Consider the following 26,602-nt stretch of genomic DNA (forward strand, 5'->3'; position numbering starts at 1 on the left):
CTAATATTTCCCGATTAAATCTTTCATCCGCCTTTGAGATGATGTTACTTCTATCATTTGGGAATTGTCATCTCTGTAGAAACTCATATCCCTGTCTCCACTTCTATCAAATTAGGAAGAAAAAAAAACACATTCTGTTAGTCTCACAATGACATGTCATTCATTGGATAAACAGAGAACAGGAAAAATTTTCTCCATTATTGCAGCAACTATTTATTTCTCAACAACAGCAGTGTGTGACAAACCGCTGTTTATTTCTCAAACAACAACACTTTGTGATGAAGAAGTTCTCCCTCCATTCAGACTATCCACTCACCTGATGAGGGAGCTCCAACAGCTTGTGATTGCAAATAAACCAGTTGGACTTTAACCTGGTGTTGTGAGAATCCTTACTGTGCCCACACCAACCTCACTCCGGCATCTCCACACTAGTTTTGGAAATTGCCTGTGTTCAAACTGATTGGTGCCCCTTCCTCTCTCCAACTCACTGCCTCTCACTCCACAAAACGGAGATTAGTGACTTTGCTTCAAAAATCCCTCCGGAATGAGTACTTACTGAATGATCAGGAAACTCTAAATGTGATTATAAATTCAAATAAATCCAACATTGACTCACTCAAGGATCATACATTAATAGCAAGAGTTTCCCATTCGGACCCTGAAGTGTCCTCCATCATTCACTGAGATTACAGATGAGCTGATTGTGGTGCTAGCTCTATTCTGAACCTCCTCACTCCGTCCATCCATCACCCGCTCTCTACCCATTTTCCCCAGCTCTTTGCCCTTTCCCCTGGCTCTCTGTCTTTCTCGGTGGCTCTTTTCCCCTTTTATCCGGCTCTCTGTATTTCCAACTGGTTCTCTACACTTCCCTCCAGCTCTGTGCCCTCTCCCCCGGCTCTCTACTCTTTCCCTCAACTCCCTACGCTTTCCCTCAGCTCTCTGCCCTCTGCCCCTGCTCCCTACCCTCTTTCTCCTTTCCCCCAGCTCTCTGACCTTTCCCCTTGACTCTCTCGCCCTTTCCCCTGGGCTCTCTGCTCCTTCCCTCGGCTCTCTGGCCTTTCTCCTGCCTCCTTGCCCTTTTTGTGCCTCCCTGACTTTCTCCTGGTTCTCTCCCCTTTCCCTGGTCTTTCTGCCCTTTCCCCCAAATCTCTGCACTTTCTTTCAGCTCTCTGCCCTTTCACGGGTCTCTCTGCCCTTTCCCCCTGCTCCCTGTCCTTTCCCCTCTCTCTCTACCCTTTCCCCTGGCTTTCCGCCCTGTTCCCCGGCTGTGTGCCCTTTCCCCGCCTCTCTGCCCTTCCCCCAGCTCTCTGCTGTTTCCCCTGGCTCTCTGCCCACCCCCACCCCGGCTCTCTGCCCTTTCCCCCGCCTCCTGTTCTCCCCTGACTCTTTGCCATTGTCCCTGGCCCCGAGCCCCCAGCGATTCCCTCCAGCTCTCTGCACTCCCAGGGCAGCTCCCACCTTTGAACACCAAACTGCCACTTGAGATCTTTCTTCTCTCTCGTTGCAGACCCTCCCCACACAGATTCAGTGAGTGTGAGTGGGAGAATGTGAGTGTGTGAGGGTGAGTGATGAAATGAGTGAGAGCGGATGAGTGATGGTGTATGTGTGAAGGAAGCGGGGTAAGTGAGGGTGAGTGAGTGAAGTTCTTTGAGTGAGGATGAGTGATTGAGGGTGAGTGAGTGTGGGTGAGGGTGAGAGAGCGTGAGTAAATGAGGGTGTGTGAGAGAGGGTAGGTGAGTGAAGGTGGCTGAATGTGAGTGAAGGTGGCTGGATGAGTGTAGGTAATCAAGATTGAAAGAATGAGGGAGAGTGAGTGAGGATGTGTGAAGGTTAGTGGAGGTGGGTGAGTGAAAGTGAGTGAGATTGAGTGAATGAGGGTGAGGGAGTGAATGTAACTGTGTAAGTGAGGGGTGAGAGTGAATGAGTCAGGGTGTGTTATTGAGGGTGGTGTGTGAGGGAGAATGAATGTGGAAGGGTGGGACAGTGAGGGTGAGTGAGTGAAGGTGTTTGAGTGAGGATGAGTGATTGAGGATTTGTGAGTTAGGGTGCGTGATGTTGAGTGATGATGAGTATGTGAGGGTGTGTGAGTGAATGTAAATGCGTGAATCTGAGTGAGTTTGAATGGGTGAGGTGGCGCAAGTGAGAGAGAGAGACAGAGAGAGGGACATTGAGCTTGAGTCTGTGGGGGTGAGTCTGGGTAATTGAGGGTGGGTAGGTGAGTGATTGAGTGTGAGTGAGGGTGAGTGAGACTGGATAAGTGAGGGTGGGTAAGTGGGGTGACTGAGTGAGTGTGAGAGAATGGGGTGAGTGACAGTGAGTGAGACTGGGCGAGTGAGGGTGGATTAGTGGGATGAGTGAGTGAGGGTGAGTGAGACTGGGTGAGTGAGGGTGGATTCGTGGGATGAGTGAATGAAGGTGAGTATGAATGTTCGTGACTGACTGAGGGTCTAAGTCAGTGAGTGAGGGTTAGTTAGTGAGGTTGAGTGAATGATGGTGTATGATTGTGGGTGGCTGAGTGACAGTGAGTTAATGAGGGCGCGTGAGGGTGAGTGCGTGTGAGTGAGTGAATATGGGTGCGTGACTGAGGGTGTGAGAGTGAGTGAATGTGAGTGAGTCAGTAGGGGTGTGAGAATGAGTGAGGCAGGGTGAGTGATTGAGGTTGAACGAGTGAGGTTGAATGAGTGTTTGTGGGTGAGTGAGAATGGACGAGAGTGAGTGAGCGAATATGAGTGAGTGATTGTGAGTGAGTGAGTGTGAAGGTGTGAGGATGAGTGAGAATGGACGAGAGTGAGTGAGCGAATATGAGTGAGTGATTGTGAGTGAATGAGTGTGTGAGGGTGAGTGACTCAGCGTGAATCAGGATCCGTGACTTTCTGAGGGCGAGTGCGTGAGGGCGAGTGCGTGAGGGCGAGTGCGTGAGGAGGGATGAGTGAGGTGGGATGAGTGAGGGGGGATGAGTGAGGGGAGATGAGTGAGTGGGGATGAGTGAGTGGGGGTGAGTGAGTGGGGGTGAGTGAGTGGGGGTGAGGGACTGGGGGTGAGGGAGTGGGGGTGAGGGAGTGGGGGTGAGGGAGTGTGTATGAGGGAGTGTGTGTGAGGGAGTGTGTGTGAGGGTGGATGAGTGAGCAAGGCTGAATGGGTGAGCATGAGTGAGTAAGCGTGAATGAGGGTGAGTGATTGGGGATGAGTGATTGTGGTTGAGTGTCTGAGGGTGAGTGAATGAGAGTGTGTCAGTGAGGGAAGGCGGGTGAGTGAGGGTGAGTGAGTGAAGTTATTTGAGTGAGGATGAGAGATTGAGGGTGAGTGAGTGAGGGTGAGTGAGTGAGGGTGTGTCAGTGAGGGAAGGTGGGTAAGTGAGGGTGAGTGAGTGAAGTTATTTGAGTGAGGATGAGAGATTGAGGGTGAGTGAGTGAGTGTGGGTGAGGGTGAGAGAGTCAGTGAGCCACCTCCTCCTCTCCCTCTCCATCGATCTTTTCCCGATTCTCTCCATTGATCAGCTTTCAGTAACAGGGCTGTGTAAAGTCAGGAATCAGTGTAGATCACCGGGCAGCTGCTTTAATGTCGGGGCCTTTCTTTCAGAAACACGGATCAGTGAACAAATAGACAGACTGAGGGAGCTGGAAGGGAAGCTTCCAGCAAAACTAGGGTCACACAGGAATCAAACACCAAGTTTACACCAGTATTGGGGAGCCAGGCGGACTTAGTCTCAGCCAGATCCCTTCTTATTGATTGTGTCTTTGTGTCCGGTGTAACGCATGGAAATCCCTACTTCTGACCTCATGTTGGATGAAATGTGTCATTGATGAAGCAATAGAAGATTGTTGGTCCCAGAACAGTCCCCTGCCGAACTCCTGCAGTGATTTCTCAACTTAGATGTTTGACCTCCAACAACCATCACCATCTTGCTTTGTGCTAAATATGACTCCAAACAGAGAAGAATTTCCCGCTGAAACTTATTCACATGAGTTTTACTCGGGCTCCTCGATCCCACCCTCTTTCAAATGTTAGTGGGGGGGGGGGGGGGAGGGGGTGGCCGAGGTGGCACAGTGATTAGCGCTGCTGCCTCACAGTTCAATTCCCGATATGGGTCATTGTGTATGGAGTTAGTAAGTTCACCCCGTGTCTGCTTGGGTTTCCTTCGGATGCTCCTGTTTCCTCCCACAGTCCAAAGAAGTTTGGGTTCAGGGGACTGGCCGTGCTAAATTGTCCCTTAGTTTCAGGAGGACTAGTTAGAGTAAACACATGTGGTTATGGGGATAGGGCTTTGGTGGGATTCCTGTTGATGCAGACTCGATGGGCTGAATGGCCTCCATCTGTACTGTAGGATCTCGTGATTCTATTCTATGATGTAAACGACAGTCTCTCTGACGTATGTGAGGTGGAAAGTGTGTGAGAGGGTGTTTGGGTGTGTGTTTGATAGAGAGACAGGGTGAATGTGTGTGTGAAGGTGCCTGTGTGTGATAGACTGTGTTTGCACATGTGTGAGACAGTGGGCTGCGTTTGCAAGAGGGGGCAGTGTGCCTATTGGAAAGCAAAATAAACTGTTCATGAGTGTGTGGAAATGTGCATGGGATTGTGTCTGAGTGAGAAAGATGTGTGCAATGTGTGTGGGTGACAGAAGCAAGTGTGTGTGTGTGTGTGTGTGTGTGTGTGTGTGTGTGTGTGTGTGTGTGTGTGTGTGTGTGTGTGTGTGTGTGTGTGTGTGTGAGAGAGAGAGAGAGAATGTCTGCGCGAGACTGTGCTTATATGAGAGACTGTGTCTGTGTATAAGTTAGAGTGTGTGCATAGGTCTATGTTTGTGAGAGAGTGTTTGTGAGAAAGCTAGTGTGAGAGAGCAAGAATGTACAGCTGCGAGATAGTGTGTGCAAGAGAGATAGAAATATATGCGTGTGTGTGTGAGAGAGCGAGGCGCGTGCAAGAGGAATTGTGAAAGAGTGTGTGTGAATAAATGTGAGACAACTCGAGCGTGCGTGACAGAGTGTGGGAGAGAGAGTGCGTGTGCGAGAGCGTGAGACTATGCTTTTGTGTGTGTATGTGTTTGCGTGTAAGAAAGAATGTGTGTGGACGTGTATGCGTGTGAGTGTTTTTGTGTTTGAGAGATCAGAGACTGATTGAGAGAGCGAGAGTATGTCTGTATTTGTATTTGAGACAGAGTATCCAGACCGTGAGAGAAAGAGAATGTGTTTGAGATATCGTATGAGAGAGAAAGTAAGTGTGTGTATGTATGTGTGAGAGAATATGAGCGTCTGTATGTGTGTATTTATGTGTGTGAGAGTGTGTGATGTGTGTAAGTCTCTATCTGGCTGATTCAGTCTGGAAAAGCACCCTCACTCCACACATACTCACCCACTCACACAGTAAGTGGGAGTGACAAGTCAGTACAATACGGACCCTGAGGCAAGGGTTGGAAAAACATTTAAATCTTTCACAAGTCATTCACAATTAAATAATTTCCTCTTTCCTCAATGAGAGAAACTTGTAAAACCTCACGCAATCTCATACAATCCAGGGCAAAGCCACCCACAAGTTTACCCACCTCCTCATTCACCCTATTCACTCTCTCCATCACTAACAAGCAGTGCCAGCAGTGTGTGTATTATATACAACATGCACTGCAGCAACTCACCAAGGCTCCATAGAATACACTGTCCAAACCCGCTGCCTTTACATCCTAACAGGACAAGGGCAGCATCCACATCTGAAACACTATAACCTGTAAGCTTCCCTCCAAAACACACACCATCCTGACCTGAAACAATATCTCAATTCATTCATAATCGCTGGGTCAAAATCCTGGAACTCCCTGCCTAACAGCAGGGCGGATGCCTGCAGCATATGGACTGCAGTTGTTCAAGGATGCTTCATATCAACACTTTGTGAAGGAACAATTAGATTAAAAATTCTGGCCGAACAAATGTCTTTAAAATGCCTTTAGAAGATTAAAAATAATATGCAAGTGAATTTGACCCTTCAGCTGTCAAACTAAACAGTTCAGGGGCTGCTGTAGTACGGAGCACAATATAGTAAATCTCACTTTGTATTTGTTCATCGAACATTCCCAAGGCCGGTACATCACTGCTTAAAAATCACCGAATTCTCCCTCTACAGTCTGATGTTTCTGCTTCTCCGATGGACACAATATGCTTTAGGGATTTAATTTCTGAGACGCCGAGTCAAACGGTCACATTTCTCACAGCTACAAGCGCATTGAAGAAATAAATCAAATTTCACTTCCTGCAGTACAGGAGAAGGAACCAGAAGATTTATAACCAGTCAGGGAGATTCCTGGTCGCAACACAGTGACCACCCGCCCAGAAACAGAACAGACACAAACAGTTCAGCAGTCGAGTTCCCAGCAGAAAAATCTGTTCAATCTGTCAATTTCAAACTGTTGGATTCTCATTGATCAATAGTCAAGTTACAACAGAAAGATCAATAACCTATTTTAAATTAAACTGATATTCATTTCAGAACTCCTCTCGACTTTTAATTATTTCGCTCTGCCTGTCTCACTTCTCGAAAACTGTGTAAAAATGTAATTTCGCTGAAAATGAGCAAAAATAACAGATTCAGGACATTTTAATGTCCCGAATAGAGATACAGAGACACAGTAACAGTTCAATATCCCTAACAGAGGTGCAGTGACACAGTAACAGTTCAATGTTCCTGACAAAGATGCAGTGACACAGTGACAGTTCAATGTCCCTAACAGAGATACAGTGACACAGTAACAGTTCAATGTCCCTAACAGAGATACAGTGACACAGTAACTGTTCAATGTCCCGAACAGAGATACAGTGACACAGTAACAGTTCAATGTCCCTAACAGAGATGCAGTGACACAGTAACAGTTCAATTTCCCCCAACAGAGATGCAGTGACACAGTAAGAATTAAAGAAACCGGGAAACATTTACATTGAAAATCGTTACCTGATTCGATCTAATTTCTTAATTAAATGTAATCAACAAAATAATCAAGGCAAAACACCTTATCGAGCCGAGCACAGCTGAGTAAAGAAATGTTTTATTTTTGAATTCATTTTGATACAATTAAATATTCTGTAAAACTGATGATATTTTGCACGCTAGTGCAATTTTCAAGGTCATTTGTTTTGAATTAATCAGCGTCAATATTACATTTTAAGTTATTGTTAATTGTCAGTTAGTTCTCCTGCCAGCTGATTTGTTCTCTGTAATAAAATGAGTTTTCAATCATTCAAAACGTGCTTCTGCCCCCAACATTGTTAAATAATTAGGTTACAATTAAATCTCAATGTTAAACTATAATTTCAAATTACTGAATGGAAACATTCAAACATCTGTCATTCATTTACTTAAATCTAATCACATTGTAATATTTTACTTTTTCACTTTTACTACAAATGCCTTATTATAACCAACAAACGTGTTAAAAATGCATACTTCTGAGTTTGTACAGACTGTAACGGCCTGGCCGTTTGAAATCAATAATACTGCTTCCGAGATTTAATAATTTAGACTACCCATATAACAACTTCATTACTGAACACATTGTTTTATTAAAGAAGATCTGAATTAAACAGTGCCAACACAGAGACGACAATTGATTGAAATCCTCTGTAACGCTAAAATCACGATGCAGGATATAAGTCTCGACCTTTTCTTCATTATAATATTTAAGAAAAATTAAACATAAGCTTCAGTTAGCATGAATTCTTCCATTCTGTCATTTATTCTTCCGAGAATTCTATTCTGTGTTTAACATTAATGGGAGACATGATGTTATTAAGTGCAGAGTTAATATTATTTTTATAATATTTATAATATCATACTATTTTGATATAAAGTAATCTTTTTGAGTTTCAAGCATTTAATTGTCAATCTGTAGCCAGTTTCTGTTGACACTTTACTACAATTCAAACACAATCAGCTGAACAATTTTGCTTGAGTGTCAGCGAATTCCATCTGTCAGAAAACTTTCTTCACTCTGTCAAATTTTTATAAACTGTTTGATTCTAATTGATCAAAAGGTCAAATTACAACAGTGAAAAAAAGTCAATAAACATTTTAAGTTAACCTGATGATCATTTTAAAACTCCCTTTGCCTTTTAACTATCTCTCCCTGTCTCAAATCCCAAAAACTGGGCAATTATTTTTTCTGAAAATGAGAACTTCGAATATAACAGATTCAGGGCAGTGTAATGTCCCTAACAGAGACACAGTGAATTGTAATTCATGTTTTATTTTAATATGTAACCATTAGTTAACATGAATAAAATGCCCTAACATATATTTATTTTATTTTCCGAAACTTTTCTGCTTTATCCCGACAAGAATATTCAAAAGCAATTTTATTTTCATTTAGCCAGAACTGCTCAGTAGCACTGAGCGGAAACAATGTAAAAACAATTGAGGAACACCAAACAATTTCACAAATTGAGATAATTAATTATCTCGGGATCTAATTTTTTTAAAAATACTTAGAACGAATAATCTGGTTGCAATTGCATGGAAAAAAAACATAATCGGATACAAAAATTTCCAGAAAGGAAATTATTCTGCAAAACTCGTATTCCAGTAAATGCGAACTTATTCTGGGATATACCGATTAATGCAAAATATCTTGTTCAACTGAGCGCTGCTGTGAAAACAGCAGGTTATCATTGAAATAGCTTCTGGAATTGTCACACAATATTTCCCGTCTGGAAAATGTTCTGGTCATGTTATTTGTGTGAAAAACACAGCAAAACTATTAAAGGGGATTATTGCTAAATTATTAAACTAAAATAATCTGTGGTGAATATGGAGCTCTATTACTGATTAATAATTCTTTGATTTATATTAATTTTACTATTAAACTTGCTCATGAGAAGTTTGTGGTTGCAGCAAAGACGAAGTGTCCGAATGAGCGTTGTAAGCCATGATTTACTTGAATTTGCGAGCGTTAGTTAAAATTTATAAAAATTCTGTGATATCTTTTAGATTTTGTTTCAAACCTTTTTTGTTTTCTCCCTACAAGGATTTTCAAACTCAAAGATTGTTTGTGTTCAACCAGAAAACATCTCAACTTCTCTGGGAGGCTAGAGAGGTGATTGCAGAGCCTCTGGCTCAGATCTTCAGGTCGTCATTGGTCTCTGGTGTAGTCCCGGAGGATTGGAGGATAGCGAATGTTGTCCCATTGTTTAAGAAGGGGAACAGAGACTTTGCCGGGAATTATAGACCGGTGAGTCTTACTTCTGTTGTGGGCAAGGTTTTAGAAAAAATTATTAGGGATAGGATTTATAGTTATTTGGAGTGTAATGAATTGATTAGAAATAGTCAGCATGGTTTTGTAGCGGGTAGGTCGTGCCTTACTAACCTTATTGAGTTTTTTGAGAAGGTGACCAAAGAGGTGGATGGGGGTAAGGCAGTTGACGTGGTATACATGGATTTTAGTAAGGCGTTCGATAAGGTTCACCATGGTAGGCTTCTGCAGAAAATGCAGATGTATGGGATTGTGGGTAGTCTAGGAAGTTGGATCAGGAATTGGCTATCAGATAGGAGACAGAGGGTGGTGGTGGATGGTAAATATTCATCATGGAGTGCAGTTACGAGTGGTGTGCCTCAGGGATCTGTTTTGGGGCCACTGTTGTTTGTAATTTTTATTAATGATCTGGATGAGGGTATAGTTGGGTGGATTAGTAAATTTGCTGATGACACCAAAGTTGGAGGTGTGGTAGATTGTGAGGAAGGGTGTCATAGTCTGCAGGGAGACTTAGATAGGTTGCAGAGCTGGGCCGAGAGGTGGCGGATGGAATTTAATGCGGAGAAGTGTGAGGTAATTCACTTTGGTAGGAGCAACAGATGTGTCGAGTATAGGGCTAACGGGAGGACTTTGAATAGTGTGGATGAACAGAGGGATCTAGGTGTGTGTGTACATAGATCCCTGAAAGTTGGGAATCAAGTAGATAAGGTTGTCAAGAAGGCGTACGGTGTCTTGGCGTTTATTGGTAGGGGGATTGAATTTAGGAGTCGCAGTGTAATGTTGCAACTGTACACTACTCTAGTGCGGCCGCACTTGGAGTACTGTGTGCAGTTCTGGTCCCCGCATTACAAGAAGGATGTGGAGGCGTTGGAGAGGGTGCAGAGGAGGTTTACTAGGATGTTGCCTGGTATGGTGGGGAGGTCCTATGAGGAGAGACTGAGGGATCTAGGGTTGTTTTCGTTGGAAAGAAGGCGGCTAAGAGGGGATCTTATTGAAACATATAAGATGATTAGAGGTTTAGATAGGGTGGATAGTGATAGCCTTTTTCCTCGGATGGAGAAAGCTAGCACGAGGGGGCATGGCTTTAAATTAAGGGGGGGTAGCTACAGGACGGATGTCAGGGGTAGGTTCTTTCCCCAGCGGGTGGTGAGGGATTGGAATGCCCTGCCTGCTGCAGTTGTAAATGCGTCTAGTTTGGGGGCGTTTAAGAGATCTCTGGATAGGTTTATGGACGAAAAGGGATTGGTATAGGCTAGTGGGTCATTGTTTTTGTAACTGGTCGGCGCAACATCGTGGGCCGAAGGGCCTGTTCTGCGCTGTAATGTTCTATGTTCTATGTTCTATGTTAACTCTCAACGGCACCGTTCAAACACTATTTAAGCTACACAGAAATAATGCCACAAAGCCAAACCATTTCACAAATTTTAAACATTCACAGTGACTGCACCACAGAATCTCCTCAACAGAAACACAACACAACACATCAGTGAGGGAATGAATCCGTTTCACAGAAAAGCAGCTCAATTAGCCAATCAACAGAATCAAATGTAACATTGCAAGAAGAAATCTCAATATCGAATCTTGCAAACCAGCTCTTAACCAATTCTTAAAGTAAACAGAAATCTGGGATAATAGCAATAGCATTGCGAGGAGGTGGGATATGTCCAACAAATTAGGAGTGAAACTTTATCACGTCTTATTCATATTGGGTCATATTTCAAACATATTTAAACATTTGGATGGTAAAAGTTCCAGCCATCAAATGCCACCAAGATTAAACATTGCAGGTACCCCAAAATCGGAATGCAGTGTCAAACTATGTTCTGAACGAGCTGCGTAAGCCGTTATCACTAAAGATTTTAAACACACAAACACAATAAAGCCTGCTTTATTTCTCCCTGCAGTCATGCATCAAGCAGTTGTAAACCCGCAGAATGTTCATATTCCATCACAAAACGTGTGACAGCTCAGTGTCACTGAGTTCAAACAACGCAGAAACACCAAATTAATTCACAAATTTTACGTGCTTAGAGTCACCCAGATTAATAATCTCCTCACCAGAGAAAAAAAACGCATCACTGAGAGACTGAACCCCTCTTCAGGCAGAAGCAGCACAAATCTACAAACACTTTCAACAGAATCAAGTATAACATTTACAGAAATGTTTAATATAAATTCCAGCCAATTCGCCCGACACCAAACTAATTAATGTTTAGAATAAGCAGAAAATATTGCACAGCAGCACCAGCATTGAGAGTGAGTGGAACATTTTCACTGGATAAATATGGAAATGTTAGACTTTTTTTAAATTTTGGTTTAAATTTCAAACACTTGTGCAGTAGAAGGTACAAGCCGCAGCCACTAGATGTCGCCGAGATTAAACGCTGCAGAAACGCTGAATTGTTTAACAGACATTCGGCTTTCAAAGTAACCCAACCACACAGTAACCTCAACAGATAAACACAAAATCCCAACAATTTGGGATTGAATCCCTCAGCAGCACCTACTGTCCAGAAAGAGCGGAATTCTAAAACCCCTTTGCAGCAGAATCACAGGAAACATTGTAACAATTCTCAACCGACAATCCACCAAACTCACATTTATGTTACCACATGGATTATTAGTACAAATAAAAATATAAAACAAAGACACATGTAAACCAGTTACTCAATAAGTGGATGGTTCTTACCTGTAGTCACCGTCACCATGGTCCCTTGTCCCCAGTAATCGAAGTAGTCACAGTGTCACATTCCGTAGGCTGTGTCATACAATAACCGTCCCTGCACAGAATAGACACAAAATCACCATTATTTTAAATATTCACAAAGCCAAGGAAAAGCAAAATCAATTAATGTTCATTAAATTATAATTGGATTTCTGGATATCATTTGACATTCATAAATGACCCTAATGTTTTATATTTCACAGAGTTACACGTGAACATGTTGTTGAAAACACACATCGATAATTGAGTAATTATCAAGATTTTCCATGTTTATTCTTGCCATGTCGTCAGTGTTGGACATAAATAATACTGTACTGTGATTACAGTTGGGATTTAAAAGTGACACTGATCCAGTTTCAGTCAATCGGTGCTGAAGGGTTTTTGTATTGACAGTAACTGCTGTGTAGCTCCAGCTATCACAGTGAGACACAGCATGACAAATACTGAGGCGGACTGAAAACTGTGAAATACAGACAGGAAATTTCACTGCTATTTCAAAAGCCTGTTTCCAGTTCGTTAAGGGTGAGTCAGTGAGATATTTCAATTTTTACTGGTCATGATATTGATAAAGGGGGTTAGAAACTTTTACACTCTCTGTGCACACTTGGCGTGTAAATCAATAACAATAAAATTGAAGCATTTTACATCTTAAAAAAATGTTGTTTCTAAGTTTTATTTTGTTGAACCCTCATTTACTTTGGCATTCGGCAATGACATCGGCCACAAATTTAAGCAACGTCCTTTTCTGAGGTTTTTGTATGAGGATGGCGGTTTTCTCAGCACTGTGTCCCACTGCTGCCGTATCACAGTGACACACACCCATACAAAAACTGCACTCACTCTGTTCAGTACTGCTGTTCAATATTCACTTTAAATGGACCATTAGTTTTGCTGTAATGTAAAATGTAGGCAACTGTTTATATAACACAATCTATGAGAAATATTAAAAAAGTGATATGTCGTGTGTCCTACTTGCTGAAACTACAACGAATATAAAGACAGTGAAAAGCGCACCAGTTATATCGGCGAGATTGGGAAGTTTTACTGTTAAATGCTTTCTGTGTTACTTTTTAAAATCACGATTATAGTTTGGTTCTGACCCCTGTCGATCATATTGCATTTAAAACAGATACTGACCTTCAGGTTATGATGGAAGTTGCGGAATCCCCTTTCGAGCTGTTCTTGTCCGGGTGCAGCTCGGGATCCTCTCGCTGTGGTCTGCTGCGCAATAATAGATGGCCGTGTCTTCAATCTTCAGTGTCGTCATTTCCGAAGAGAAGATATTGTTTGAAGCGCCTGCGGACGCAGGAGATCGATCCTTAATTGATGGCGCGTAGTTGTTGCCGGATGAGCTATAGTAGCTAGCCAGCCACTCCAGGTCCTGTCCGGGAACCTGCCGGATCCAACCAATGGTGTAGCTGCTAAGATCGAAGCCGCTGGTTTTACAGGTCAGTTTCAGGGAGCCTCCGGGACGCCCGGTCTCTGCCTCTGGCTGGGTCAACACAACATCCGACTGGACACCTGTAAAAATAGATCAAAAAGCCCGAGGATTAATCTTAGTGAATTTATTGCTGACTCTGGAGCATTCCAGAGAGAGACTAACACTGAGACAATAACAGTGAGAGACTTAAACAATAATAATAATAAATACTCACCAGATAAGAAAGTCAGCAACAAACTGAGAGAAATGGCTGACCTCATCTTTCTGGTGATTTGGGGGAAATGGTTGTGTCAGGAACTCAGTGAACAAACCAGCTCCCGGACTGTTGGATTCCGGGCCCAGTGAGCGGTATTTAAATACCCGGCAGAAGGGGGCGGCTTTCCAGGCGCCGCCTGTTGATTCCCTGCTGGAGGCGGCGCCTGGATCCACGTCCCACCTTCCACACCCCCAACAGAATGGACTCGGAGATTTACAATAGATTAATATTAAAATGGACATTTTATCAGTGTCGGGGTATTTGTTTGGCTAAAATGTTCATTGTATTGTCCCCATTATTTCTAATGATGATATTACAGTTCATCATCTCTTTACTTTTAAAATAACTCATTCCATTGTAAATATGGTGATTTTATTACCACACCCCCAACAACAAAATAAATCGAAAAATGATGAAATAACATTTTGGAACATTAGACAATTTTGCAACAACTCCGTGTCTCTGCCACATTATAATAATAAAGCACAATTTATCAGAAGAAATACCATCGATTTCTGTAACTAAATGTGTAGAATATACAAAGTGATTCTATTTACAGTGTGGGTGGCTATCACTGAACAATTTGGATTTGGAGACAAAATCACCATTATTTTAAATGTTCACAAACCCAAAGAAAAGCAAAGACAATTAATGTTCATTAAATTATAATTGGATTTCTGGATATCATTTGACATTCATAAATGACCCTAATGTTTTATATTTCACAGAGTTACACGTGAACATGTTGTTGAAAACACACATCGATAATTGAGTAATTATCAAGATTTTCCATGTTTATTCTTGCCATGTCGTCAGAGCTGGACATAAATAATACTGTACTGTGATTACAGTTGGGATTTAAAAGTGACACTGATCCAGTTTCAGTCAATCAGTGCTGAGGGGTCTTTGTATTGACAGTATCTGCTGTGCCATCCAGCTATCACAGTGAGACACAGCATGACAAATACTGAGGCGGACTGTTAACTGTAAAATACAGACAGTTAATTTCACTGCTATTTCAAAAGCCTGTTTCCAGCTCATTAAGGGCGAGTCAGTGAGATATTTCAATTTTTACTGGTCATGATATTGATAAAGGGGGTTAGAAACTTTTACACTCTCTGTGTAAGTTCAGCGTGTAAATCAATAACAATAAAATTGAAGCATTTTACATCTAAAAAAAAATGCTATTTCTAAGTATTATTTTGTTGAACCCTCATTTACTTTGGCATTCGGCAATGGCATTGGTCACAAATTTAAGCAACGTCCTTTTCTGAGGTTTTTGTATGAGGATGGCGCTTTTCTCAGCACTGTGACCCATTGCTGTAGGATCACAGTGACACACACCCATACAAAAACTGCACTCACTCTGTTCAGTACTGCTGTTCAATATTCACTTTAAATGGACCATTAGTTCTGCTGTAATGTAAAATGTAGGCAACTGTTTATATAACACAATCTATCAGAAATATTAAAAAAGTGATATATCGTGTGTCCTACTTGCTGAAACTACAACGAATGTAAAGTCAGTGAAAAGCTCACCAGTTATATCGGTGAGTTTGGGAAGTTTTACTATTAAATGCTTTCTGTGTCACTCTTTTTTTAAACACGATTATAGTTTGGTTCTGACCACTGTCGATCATATTGCATTTAAAACAGATACTGACCTTCAGGTTATGATGGAAGTTGCAGAACCCCCTCTCGGGCTGTTCTTGTCCGGGTGCAGCCCTGGATCCTCTCGCTGTGGTCTCTTGCACAGTAATAGATGGCCGTGTCTTCAATCTTTAGGGTCGTCATGTCCAAAGAGAAGATGTTGTTTGAAGTGTCTGCGGACACAGTAAATCGACCCTGAATTGATGGCGCGTAGTAGCTGTTGCCGTAATAAGTAGAATAGCTAGCCAGCCACTCCAGGCCCTGTCCCGGAACCTGCCGGATCCAACCCATGCTGTAGCTGCTAAGATCGAAACCGCTAGTTTTACAGGTCAGTTTCAGGGAACCTCCGGGACGCCCGGTCTCTGCCTCTGGCTGAGTCAACACAACATCCGACTGGACACCTGTAAAAAATAGATCAAAAACACCAGGGATTAATCTTAGTGAAATGATTGCTGACTCTGGAACATTCCAGAGAGAGACTAACACTGAGACAGTAACAGTGAGAGACTTGAACAATAATAAAAAATCTACTCACCGGATAAGAAAGTCAGCAACAAACTGAGAGAAATGGCCGACTTCATCTTTCTGGTGATTTGGGGGAAATGGTTGTGTCAGGAACTCAATGAACAAACCAGCTCCCGGACTGTTGGATTCCGGTCCCAGTGAGCGGTATTTAAATACCCGACAGAAGGGGACGGCTTTCCAGGCGCCGCCTGTTGATTCCCTGCTGGAGGCGGCGCCTGGATCCACGTCCCACCTTCCACACCCCCAACAGAATGGACTCGGAGATTTACAATATGTGATTATTAAAATGGACATTTTATCTGTATCGGGATATTTGTTTGGCTGAAATGTTCATTGCATTGCCCCCATTATTTCTGATGGTGATGTTACATTTCATCATTTATTTATTTAAATAACTAATTCCATTGTAAATATGGTGATTTCATTACCACACCCCCAACAAGAAAATAAATCTAAAAATGATGAACTAACATTTTGGAACATTAGACAATTTTGCAACAATTCCGTGTCTCTGCCACATTATAATAATAAAGCACAATTTATCAGAAGAAATACCATCGATTTCTGTAACTAAATGTGTAGAATATACAAAGTGATTTTATTTACAGTGTGGATGGCTATCAGTGTACAATTTGGGTTTGGAGATGAGAAGAAACTCTCAAACAGTACAATGCTTCTCCTCATATTTTCAAACTGTCCCAATCTCGAAGACAGGCCTTTGAAAATAATGAGAATCCCAACCTCCTGATAATTAAATGGTGAGTTGACAGAGAAACATAAAATTAAATTGATTTTTGACGGAGAAGTTAATGAATCGGAACGGACACTGAAATCATTAAAGTTCTCCTTCAGTATCCAGATCATTACAGCTCACTCTATTGGCCACCGGCTGTCTAACATACACTGGTATTGGGAATACAGGATATCAGAGCTTTGCGGCACATTGCACAATATCACAAGAATAAATGTTTTATCTTCCATTGAATCAGGTTATGATGTGATCATTTCTCCACTCATTGGCAGCTATGAGAGGAACTCTTCAATAACAGAAATCAGATTATACTGTACAATAGAACACGGTGTTAATCAGGTACAAGAGACGCTGCTGTTTCAATAGGGTGTAGAACTTTCAGAATATTCCAGGAATCCCCGGTGTTCATGTCAGTTTTATGATGTTGTTTTAATATTATTTCATGTCATTGCACCGATTTTACTTCGCTGGGGAACTGGGCCCATCAACATCTCTCTCTCTCTCTCTCTCTCTCATTTCATGAAGTGATTAATAAACAGACTTTAATTATTGGAATGAAATTTACTCGGAAACTATACAAATGAAAAAAATCATCCGGTCACTTTATTGTTTTGCCATACTATTTACTCACATAATGAACAGGACACTGAATGAAAATATTTGATTAGAATGATTACGATTTAAAATGTGTCTTTCTTGTGGGAATGAAACATTTACTGTTTAAATGTCTGAATCCCTTGTTGTCCATTCAGCTTCACGCTAATCTGTCCCACACAGTATTTGGCAGCAATCCAGGCTGCTGTCAAATGCTCAAAGTTATTGACAGGAAACATCTGGGGGTGTTTGTGCAGTAGATCAAAGATCAGTTTCATCAGCACTGACCGCTTGGCTACAAGCCAACTTAAAACCCTGCATGTTGTTAATAGGGTCTATTTATAAACAAATCTACCCAGCAACAGTACTGGAGGCACTTGAAGTTTTGGAAGTTGTAAATCTGGATGATGTTTTCCCATCTCTAAAGAAAGGATTATTTTCCACCTTCTCTGGTACCCTATTAACAACAATGATGATTTTTCCAACACATCAGGATATTGTGATGGACGGACAGAAATAATCACAGGCTGACTGAAAAATAGCTCAGAGAGATGATACATGCTGTTATATTTGAGCATGCACATTTATATTTTATTTCCTTTTATCTTTCCATGGGATGTTTGTTTGGAAAGACCGACACTCTTTGCCTCTCCCAAATTCCCTTAAATTCACTGGTTTTCTAGGGCATTTCTGCAGATATTAAAGAGTCAGCTATTTTGCTTTCAGTCTGCAGTTATATCTTTGTGAAACAATGTAGCGATGGCAGATTTCCTCCATTGGCGTATCAGAGAGTTCCAACGATCGCAATTAGTGTCCATTCCAGATTTATCAATAGAATTCAAAATCTACCTGCGGGAAGGTTCCGACTTAAATCCCTGTCCTCACATCATTGCCCTGGGCCTCTGGATCACTGGATCAATTAAAATAATTGATGTCACCATCTACACAAACAATAAATGTCTAACTGTGTTGACACAGGAATGAATGACATTTGAATGACTGATGGATGAATGACTGTTGGATGCCTGAATATTTTGATTGAGGAATTAGTGAATGGATTGGTGGATTCATTGATAAATGGTACTGAATGATGCAGTTTTACATTTCCATATTTGTGTTTGACTACTTCATAAATTGAAACAACTCCTTTATTCAATGTGTGTCCATTTAATACCTTCAATCCTTCCAGAGTGTCTGGCTGAAATACATTCCGAGTTTCTTGGGAGTTAGCAAGCTGATCCTCTTGAAGAGTAAGGGGAGATTTTCCTGCAGTTCGGATGGTTCATTTCTATGTTGATGCTGAATCTTCATATCCAGGACAGAAATAGAGAGCGTGATATGGTTGAAGAGGAATGATTGTACTATATAAAACACTGGCTCTTTCATATCCAACAAATCAATCAACATGCTCTCACTCAAATTAGTGAAGGCAACAGGGTGAAAAGTAAATAAGATAGCTACAGGAATATTTGTGAAACTCATTGGAAAACTACAAATGTCACATTATTTCCCAAAACAGTGTAATAATGAATCGGAATTTAAAAATTCAGTAACTTCACATGAAGTACAGGTTGTTTCATTTATATCATCACTTTGACAATCATCACACACTCCAGCTATGTATCAGGACTTTCTGTGTGATAATGAAGTGATGACTTGTCAATGAAGCGCAGAGGCTGCTGGGTAGCTGTTCATTAACCTCGGCCTGAATTAATTCCATTCCCCACTGAATTCTGGGACAGATTTTATTCCTTGATGTCAAAAAAGTCAATGTATTGTCAATAAATTTTAAAATCAATAAATTATATGAAGCAAAGTACAATTATATGTTAAATAGAATAAAATGCTGAAAATAAACAGAAAATACTGCAGAATCTCAGTAACATCTGTGGAGACAGAATAGAGCCTTTGTTTCAAATCTGATGCTTTGGAGAGATCATCATTGTTTCCTACAACGTATCAGAAAAGCTACATATATTTCCTGTGAGATGGGAATAACAGAAATAATAGATACTATTTCGAGCCACACACAAGTTGCATCAATTCACAGAGTGATCCCAAATATCATAACAAACTCCTTCATCCTAAACTAATCAACATCTCAATCACAAACTATATCCTAAAAAAAATCCCAATCTTTATCCACCCACAGTCATCACCCTCTTCAGTTTCCTCCAAAAAAAATCACACTGACTCGAAACGTTGGCTCTATTCTCTCTCCACACATGCTATCAGACCCGTTGAGATTTTCCACCATTCATAATTTTTGTTTCAGTTTCCAGAATCTGCAGTGTTTTGCTTTTATCAAACTGATGAACATAATTGGTGAACTAATTGTTTATCTGTATGAATTGATGATAACTGGGGAATTGGAACAACCCCGCCTGGAAATTCCTCTCTAAAGCACTCACAAACCTCACTTGGACCACTCCTTTACTGATGCTGAGTCGGACCCCAGGAGCACCCTCCCTAAGAGCACTGTCGGTGTACCTACACTGCAGGTTCTGCAGCAATTGAATAAGGCGGTTCACCACCAGCTTACCAAATGCAATTAGCAATGGGAAATAAATGGGGGCCTAGACAACGTCGCCTTCCTACCATAGAGTAATTTTAAATACACTCCTCATTATGCATGAATGAGATCTGGTGAATGGAATTATTAAATTGCAAATGGATAGTAATTGGTGAAAATAGCTACTACCTTTCTGAACTTTTTCTTACATTCCCCTTATTTGGTCCAGTATCATTAATTAATCAGCACTGTCTCAGTTCATGTCTAAGAAGTTCCTATATCAGTAAAACTGTGCGAGATACGGCTTCAGTTTTATTTTCCTTGACCATGTTATTTTTTAAAATGTTTCTTTCACGGTATATGGATCTCATTGGAATTAGGCATTTGACCATCCCCACGTGGCACTCGGCACTAACTCATTACTATAAACTGTTACATGTGTTGATGTTTTTTGCTATATTACTCCGCAGGTGTGTCGGTTCATCTTGTTGTCTAACGAGGGGCATGCACACGGTGGGTCGTGCGTGGGCTGCTCTTGGATGTTTGGAGAGTAGCCCAGTACTTCGCGTCGTTTGTGTATGCTTAAAACTGGACAAGCAGACGGGCACCACGACAGCTCAGTGACTATCACTGTTTGCTGTGCAGATACATGGATTTGGGCCAGTGTCTGTGGGAGTTTGCACATTCTGCCTGTGGCTGCGTGAGTTTCCTCCGGGTGCTCTGGTTTCCTCCCACACCCCAAAGATGTGCTCTTAGTCTGATCGGTGTAACATATTGTCCCGAAATTATGCTCCCCTTAATCTGGTTTCCGATGGGGGTACCAGAAGCATAGACATGGGTCAAGGGTGGAGGAGGAAAAACACGTAGTTAAGATGGCGGCACGGGGTCGTTGGGCCGAAGGGTCTGTTTCCCGTGCTGTGTTGTTCTTTGTTCTTTATTTTCTTGAATCAGGCCCCTGTTTATATTAAAATACAGCCTGGTTCTGTTAATACTCTGCTAGACCAGAGCTCAGTTGACATTGCACACGACATTCTCTCTGGTTATGTAATATTTGATACTCACCATGTATATATTTCACTGTGTCAACTTTGTTCCTGCACTTAACTATGCCTCTCTTTGAATTATGTTTGTTTTACTCCACGGTTTTGTGAGAAGAAGAGATAATATGTTGGGATAAGAAAGATTGCTATCAGCAAGGTCCAGAAACGGGCAGTATTGGATCACCAGTATTTTATTGCGCTGTAATTTTGTTTGATTTTTTGTTCTTCATTGACAGTACATGCTACACAGGACTTGATATCCACTTTCACTGCAGCCAGCAGAAGTAGATTTCAGATATCGCTCCTTCTTTTCCAGTGTCCAAAACCTCAGAGTTTGCACTTGCAGAAAGATGCAGAGAATTGTCTTCTCCCAAACACTTTAATCATGACTGGCATTGACCAGTGCAGCAAAAACTGAGACAATTTCCAGTGCAATATAAACGTGGACACGGTCAATTGCAGAAATACGACTGAATCTAGTTTGATACAGAGACAGGTCTAAATTAATATAAACCAAGACAACGTCTAGTTTAATATAAACAGAAACATGGTGACATACAATATAAGCAGGGACAGCGTCTAATTTAGTACAGACAGACAACATAAAATTCTACGTGCAAGATATAAAGAGTTAGGGTCTAGTGGAAAGTAAACAAAGGCTTGGCTCCTCATATAAGCTGACACAGGGTAAATTTACTGTAATATAAAGAGACGAGTTGAATCCCCATGAAATTTGTACAGACGGCCGACTGTCCCATCGAAATCTTACAGGATAGGAGTAACACGGGGTTAACTGAAGAATGCAAAGTCCCCTCTGCATTGACAAATTAATAACTCCCAAAGCAGGAATAGCATGAGTCTGATGCAAAGTGAATCTCCCTCTAAACTATCCAATTCGAACATTCTCAGAACAGTATACTGCCTATAAACAGAGTGAAACTCCGTCTACAAATCTGTTCAAACAAAATTAAGGCAGAAAGAGCATGGACACTCTTTTATGTAAAAACTCTCCTGCACTCTTCCTTCAGAGATCCAGGAGGCAGGTTTAAATTAGCGTTAGGTATCGGGGAAAGAGCCGTCTACACAGTTCCACAAAACACACCCAGGCCAGGTGCAGCAGAGATTAGATACGGATTAAATCTTCCCTGACAAAGATATATCAAACATTCATAAGCCAGGTGCAATGAGTTTAGACGCAGAGTAAATATTACTCTACTCTGTCCAGTCACATACGCCAAGGACAGGGACAGCACTGGCTAAATATCGGGAAAGAGTTCACATTGAATCCTTATCACCAGGTGTAGCCGAGAAGAAAATGTTTCAAGCATTCCAAATTATAGATTTGTCAAGAGATCTTTTAGAATAATTCTCACTCATGGATTCCAATTTATTGAATTACATTATTTTAGAAACCTGTAACTGTGGCTGAGAGAACACATTGGGCAGACATTGACTTTATGCTGTGGAGTGAAGACGATGAACTATCGTGGAGAGACAAGACACAGAACCAGACAGGATATAGACAGAGAAAGGGATGAAGCACAGGAAATTTCCATGAACACATTTGCCGTGTCATTACATTTCGGGTTCACAGGGATTATTTCCTAATTCTGAACATAGATATCATCATGATGTTTTTCCTCACATAACTGATGAATAAATAATGTTGAAAAACAACCATAACTGGAATCCGTTGATTGATTTGCATGGTTGTCTCTATTTCTGTGCTGTGTTGGTGGGGAAATATTTGTTGTGTTTTTGTCAGTCAACAATCTAATTTGGAGTTTCTATTTTTGTATTTATTTACATAAATACCTCACTGTTTGCAATGAAATGTTCATGACAGCAAAACCAGATAAACCGTCACTTGTTGATCAGTTTCAACCAAATTATTTTCAGAATATTAACAGTTGGTTCAAAATGAATAGAAACTATTTGAACATTCATAACACCAGTTGTATTTAATTAAAAAGAAAATGATACATTCCATTTCAGAATTAGTTCTCAAAGTTCTGAAGTTACAATTAAGAAAACATCTGTGAACAGGCTGATATTCCACTGAATGTTAATTTGATTGAGGATTTAATCTGTTTAAACTAGACAAATCCAATTTTTTGAAAAAGCTGTTGTCTCAATATTACTGTCACAAATAGTGATCACACTCACACGACAGAAGTATAAAATAAAATCAAATACGGTTATCACTAAGAGATACAATTATTTTTGCTGTCTCACAGGCGACAGGGAAACGGGTTCGATTCCAACCCTGGATGAATGTGAATGGTTTTCACATTCTACCCATATTCATGTGAATTCCCTCCGAGTGCTCCAGTTTCCTTCCACAGTCCCAACATGTGCAGATTAGGTGGATTGGCTACGATAAGTTGCCCCTTAGCGTCTAATGATGTGCAACGTAGGATCACGGAATCCTGACAGTGCAGAAGGTGACCATTCTGTTCATCAAGTCTGCACCAGCTATCTATCAGAGCATGTCTCACAAGGTGGATTGTCTGTGTTAAGTTTTCTGTTAGTGTCCAGCGATGTGTAGGTTCGGGGGATTAGCCTGTGAATATGTGACGTTGTCGGGATAGGGTGAAGGCTGGGCCCAGGTAGGATTCTTCGCTCGAGAGCCGCTGCAGACTTTTTGGACAGAATGGCCTCCATTTGAACTGTAGGGATTCTATGAGTTCATGTTGCTATGATCAGGCAGAAGAATGAATATATCCGCAATAATCTCAGCATTTCCAGAAAATTACAACTTTCATTTTGGTGGAACTTGCATTTATAGAACATTTTACCCGAACACATGTCGTCCCAACGTTCTTACAGCTCACTAATGTTCCTTTGCTGAATTTATTCACTGCTATAATGTTGGAAATACAGCAGGTAATGTACGTGTAACTTGCTCTAACAAACCAAGATATGATAAATGACCATCACAGTTCGATTTTATTTGAAAAATGAGGATTTGTGTCGGATATTGGGCATAACAGCCTTGCTGTTTGTAGTTATATCAAGAGATTTTGCATCCTGGCATCGACCTTAAATGTGAATCTGCTTCACTCTCTGCTGATGCCCATTGAGCTGCTGAGTAGCGTTTTTATTGTTTAGATTTCTGGAACCTGCAGCACTTTGTGCTGTTTTCATCGATCCTCTGGATGTGAGCATCACCGACAAAGCCAACATTAATTATCCCTGCTGAAAACGCGGTTGTGAACCACCTTGCTGAAACTTGCCCTCTCGATGATTTTATTGTTTGACTCTCGATAAAAGCTTTGATACAACTGGGTGGCTTGCTCGGCAATTTCAGTGGTGGTGAAGGGTCATTTTCCTCACAGTGGAACTGGAGTCTATCTGGGACAGACAGAGTAAAGATAGGAATCTTTGGTTCTCGTGTTATTTCCAAAGAATGGTGTTGTTTGAAGTATAAAAGTAAATTACTGTGTATTTCTGGAATTGAAATCAAAAGAAAAAAAAATGCTGGAAAATCTCAGCAGGCCTGGTAATATCTGTAAGGAGAGAAAAGAGCTGACGTTTCCAGTCCAGATGACCTTTTGACAAAGCGTTGATGAAGGGTCATTGGACTCGAAATGTCAGCTCTTCTCTCTCCTTCCAGATGCTGCCAGACTTGCTGAGATTTTCCAGCGTTTTCTCTTGACTTTTTTTACGTGTCTTTGGACGGAGTAAATTGATTCTGAATCCCTGGGGCGAAGGAATTGTAGGTTGATCCAAAACTGTTGTACGGAAGAAGACACTATAACCATTGTCCAGGGACCTGTGGGACCCAGGCCAAGCTTTTCTTGAAAGTTTGGGATGAAACTTGTAGCGTTCTCTTGTTCAAAAGAGATTGAAGAACATAATAAATGTATATCACGTTGCACTGTAAATGGACACTAAAGGGTAACTGAGCATGGCCATTCCAACCACTGTAAGGAAATTTGTACTCAATATGTAAGCATGTTAGTACTTAGAGAATTTGTACTGAATAATTGTGCCTAAACTGGATATGAAATACGGAAGCAAGGATAGTATTAGAATGTCTTCCTTGAAGTAGAATTAGGATGGGTAGGATGGGTAATCAAGTATAGCTGATTTGTAACCTAATATAATCAAGTGTAGCAAATGTGATCAAAGCAGGAGGCCCAGAGCAGCAGTATAGCAGTTACTTACTAGCAAATGCAACCAATAGTCCCTTAGGGGACAATGGACACAACCCATCTGTCCAGCTTGAGATTGACCGTAATAAAAAGAAAGTAATAAAGTGAGCATGTTTTCTTCACATTCGGCCTAAGTCAGCTAAACCACTATTAGTGTACAAGCAGAGTCGTAAAGATAAAAGCAAGGGATATAACCACCATGGTTTCAAGAAGAAAAGAGAGGAAACAGGGGGTGATCAATCTCAAGCAAGACAGATAAAGGGTCAGTGGGTCGTAAAAGCGAGATAAGGATCTTGAGGTATGGAGCTGAAATGTGCTTAAAAAGACTGTAAGCCGATGGCTCGTTGGAGTGTTCCGGACATCCCGGCTTTATTTCTGTTGTACTGGAAATAAAGTCCATTGCTTGGAGGATTACAACTCAGACTCTCTGTTTCAATCGGGTTAAATAAGTTGTCGTCTTGGGGAACCACGACACCACCCGGTACATTTTTGGAATGTAGAGGGAAAGCGGTAAACCTGGAGGAAACCCACGCACACACGGGGTGATTTTTCAAACACCACACAATTACACAAGGCCGAAATGGAACCTGTGTCCGTAACAGTGTGAGGTTCCAGTGCTAACCACTGTGTAAATAATTCTTACTAACTTTAAAAACGACATGAGTAACATATTAAGTATTTACTTGCACTTCCTATGTCTCAGTCACTACCTAAATGGAATGAATTGCCCGGGGCTCCCTTGAATGTGATGTACAGCTGACCATTCCGCTGCCAGTGCAATGCATCTTTCAAATGACGCACTGAACTTCTCTCCTGTCTTTCTCTGCCTCAGACTGCACCAAAATCAGATAAATTTTATTCTCTCCCTCAGTCTCCATTAACTCACTTACACGGGTACCCCGGAAACGGATCTGGCTACTCGTTGGAAAAAAAAAGTTTATTTTTTTGGTTACGACGTCTTTTGACTAAAAAGATGAAGCACAAAAATCTCAACAGTGGAAAATTCAGTGTCGGAAACAAACCAGTTCATTCGCTTAAACCCCTCTCCTCGATTTCTCTCACACAGCACCGAACAGAATTAAACTTTCTATTTTAAAACACCTCGGCGGGAAAGAAATGTTGCTTTAATTTTACCTCTTTTCTCTCAGTGATAATCTTTAGTCCATTTTCCCTTCAATTAATCTATTTAAACCCCCTAATATGATCATTTCCTTGATTCATTAAAATGGGAATGGGGGTGACTGTAATGCTGAGACCGGCAGCAATCTGTGTGACTGTTCTTGATGCTTTCAGAGTGAGTTCACCCTCACAGGCAGGAAGACTGTTCACGGTGATAACATCAAACTGGCCCCGGTTGTTTCATTCTCTGGTAACACAACTTCCTGTTTCTCTGTTGCCGGTTCCAAACCGCACATCTCACTTCCGAGCAGAAAATAAATCCAGAGACCACAATCTGGTGAGAACATCTGTCAGTGCGGCCTATATCTGCCCACAGAGTCAGAGCAGAGTCAGACAGGTCACATTGTGGTGACGTTTACAAATAAGACTGATGTGATCTGTTCAGAGTTTCCATTCCCGGACATTATCGGAATGGTCAGTGGATCAGTCACTGAGCTCCCCTGGATTCCGTGAAGGAAGGGAATGATAGCTGTCATCTTTCCTTGTTTGATCATTTTCTGTCCATCTGTTATTTATTTTTGTTCCTCAGCTTTTATCTGTCAGCACTCT

General features: G+C 41.4%; 2 pseudogenes; both read right to left on the reverse strand.

Annotated features, from left to right (window-relative positions):
• The window catches only part of LOC145362342 (Ig heavy chain Mem5-like), a 44,202-nt pseudogene extending 30,553 nt beyond the window's left edge, over positions 1-13,649 (reverse strand).
• A 1,667-nt stretch (positions 13,650-15,316) lies between these two features.
• On the reverse strand, positions 15,317-15,876 carry LOC145362343 (Ig heavy chain V region pseudogene; annotated as a pseudogene).
• Between the last annotated feature and the right edge of the window lie 10,726 nt (positions 15,877-26,602).

The sequence above is a fragment of the Carcharhinus amblyrhynchos genome, unplaced genomic scaffold (genome assembly GCF_965287045.1).
Source record: "Carcharhinus amblyrhynchos unplaced genomic scaffold, sCarAmb.v2.hapA scaffold_38, whole genome shotgun sequence".
NCBI classification, from domain to species: domain Eukaryota; kingdom Metazoa; phylum Chordata; class Chondrichthyes; order Carcharhiniformes; family Carcharhinidae; genus Carcharhinus; species Carcharhinus amblyrhynchos.